A 2,177-nucleotide genomic window follows, 5' to 3' on the forward strand; every position below is an offset into this window, starting at 1 on the left:
CTATGAGACAGTAGGGACAGTCACCACCGTATGTGAGTCGCTCTTTTTTTTCTAAATGTGTTGTCTCTCGCTCCGCTATTCTTTCGGCTTGGTGCCTCTTGGAGTCGTTACATTTTGCCAAAACTGTGATATTTTAGCAACAAGTTCAGCCTTGTATATGTTCAATAAGGTATTGCTTTTAGATAGACTAGTTCATGCAATTGTTGGAAAATGGGTGGCTCATCTTTTTGTTGCGAGCCTTTTCCGCGCGCCGGCTGCAGCCTATAGGCATTATATGTCGGCCTTTTCCCCCCCTTTTTTTCAAAACAGTTATACAGTTTAATGCCCACGTTTAGCCTACTGCCTTTGTTTGATTATTGTTGTCCGATAAGTTGGCTACTTATTGTAATTGGAATAGGCTACAGATTTAGTCTTGTTGAATCGTATCCAAACCTTTAAGAGCGACTGTAGGCGCATTGTTCGGACTTTACGAGCGCCGCATAGGCCTATAACCTATAATGCCTGTATTTATTATTTCAAAACTGTTAAACAGTTGTAGGTCTTCAAGTTAACTGTATTGTATTAATGTTGGCCCATACATTATTGTTGGAATAAAGATTTCATTGATAAAAACATGCTGCATTTTGTATTTTCTACCAACGGGAATTTCAATAGAAAAAAGTTAATGATTAATCGATAATTGATCGATAACTCTAGCGATGCTCGATCAAGGAAATTTCTTCAAATGCCCATCCCTAGGTATGATAGCTGATAGGAAATTAAACCGTAATGATGCGTACATTTGTTGTTTCATTTAAATGCTATTCCTATAAGGCAAGTGGTCAATGGCTCAATTCTGTTTTTTTATTTCTAGGTTTGTGTGCCTCCTCTGGTCCTGAGGGAGTGCTTTGTCGTGCTAAACCCTATCTGGTTTAGCACTGACAAGTTGGCTGCAATGGATCGCATTGTTCCATCCAACCTTGACGTCCCCATGTATGCTACCATGGGGAATCGCTCAAAGGTAATTCGTGTGATTTTAATATTAACTGTTTGTGAGTGCATACATATTAATAGCGCCTGTAATCCTATATGACAAGCTTTACATTGTATGGTACAGATAGTTGCATTGATAATAAAAGTGTTATATGTCATTAACTGTTATCATTTCCGTTCTCTTCCATTATGATAGAAACGGAAGGTGGCACATGGAACCACGGCTGTGGTCTCCAAAGGAAAGAAGGCCCGCCTTGAGGTTGGTAATTTCTCAGTGAAATATGTACTTGTTTTTTGGTTGAAACACAGGATCAACTATTTTCTGATTTCGCCTTTAACACAAGAGATAGTCCAACATTCTCTGTGTAGGTATTGTTTTGCCAATGATTTACGATTATTTTCCAGGCACTTCAAACTCCAGCAAGGATTGCCAAACCTTCGAAGCTGGTACCTCCCCCTCGACCTGTGCCAGAAGCTGCTGTACCAGCTACTCTGGAGGGCGTACCTCCTCCTCGACCTGTTCCAGAAGCTGCTGTACCAGCTACTCTGGAGGGCGTACCTCCTCCTCGACCTGTTCCAGATGCTGCTGTTCCAGCCACTCTGGAGGGCAGCGTCTTTGTGCATTCGAGCAAGGTAATTTGCATACAACATGTAATGATTAAACACATTCAGTGAATAGAGTGCGGTTCTCTATTCTTTTGATATTTTCTCTAAGTTCCCTTTAAGAAAGTGTAATTTTGGGTTTCCATCTCTCAATTGTAATGTACATATAATTCTTACTATGTCTTTGCAGTTTGCTCAACCGGAGGGGGATGACAAGACTCTGTGTGTTGATGAGTGGCCGTTTCTTCAAACAGAGTTTTGTGAGGTAAAGGAATGGGGGAAAAAGAGAGCATCTTGTAATAATTTAATATTTGGGTTTTGTTAAATTTGTATGTAGCGCCACAAAATACAGGCGTGCACAACACTATGTTTGTTACTGTTTTAAATAAACTACATTAGCAGTAAGTTCTTTGAACTGCCCACTTTTCAATTTTCATACAATTGTATCTCTCATGATAATTTTGCTCCCTTACCTCATTGTAGAAGGTGAACCAGCCAACTGCTCGGGTTGTCTCTGGACAGAGAAAACAAGAGGAGCCAACACCTTGGGGGCCAAAAGTTGTGATGGCCCAGGCTGATAAACCAACAGCCAATGAGACCAG

At 40.7% G+C, this 2,177-nt stretch overlaps 1 long non-coding RNA gene across 1 annotated transcript; it reads left to right on the top strand.

Moving 5' to 3' along the window:
* The first annotated feature begins 913 nt into the window (after positions 1–913).
* Positions 914–1,460, top strand: LOC115548608 (uncharacterized). Its single transcript, XR_003977619.1, has 3 exons — positions 914–1,000; positions 1,169–1,231; positions 1,378–1,460. It is a non-coding gene; the product is annotated as an uncharacterized LOC115548608 (long non-coding RNA).
* Positions 1,461–2,177: the final 717 nt, after the last annotated feature.

Source organism: Gadus morhua, chromosome 8 (assembly GCF_902167405.1).
Source record: "Gadus morhua chromosome 8, gadMor3.0, whole genome shotgun sequence".
Classification (NCBI taxonomy): Eukaryota; Metazoa; Chordata; class Actinopteri; order Gadiformes; family Gadidae; genus Gadus; species Gadus morhua.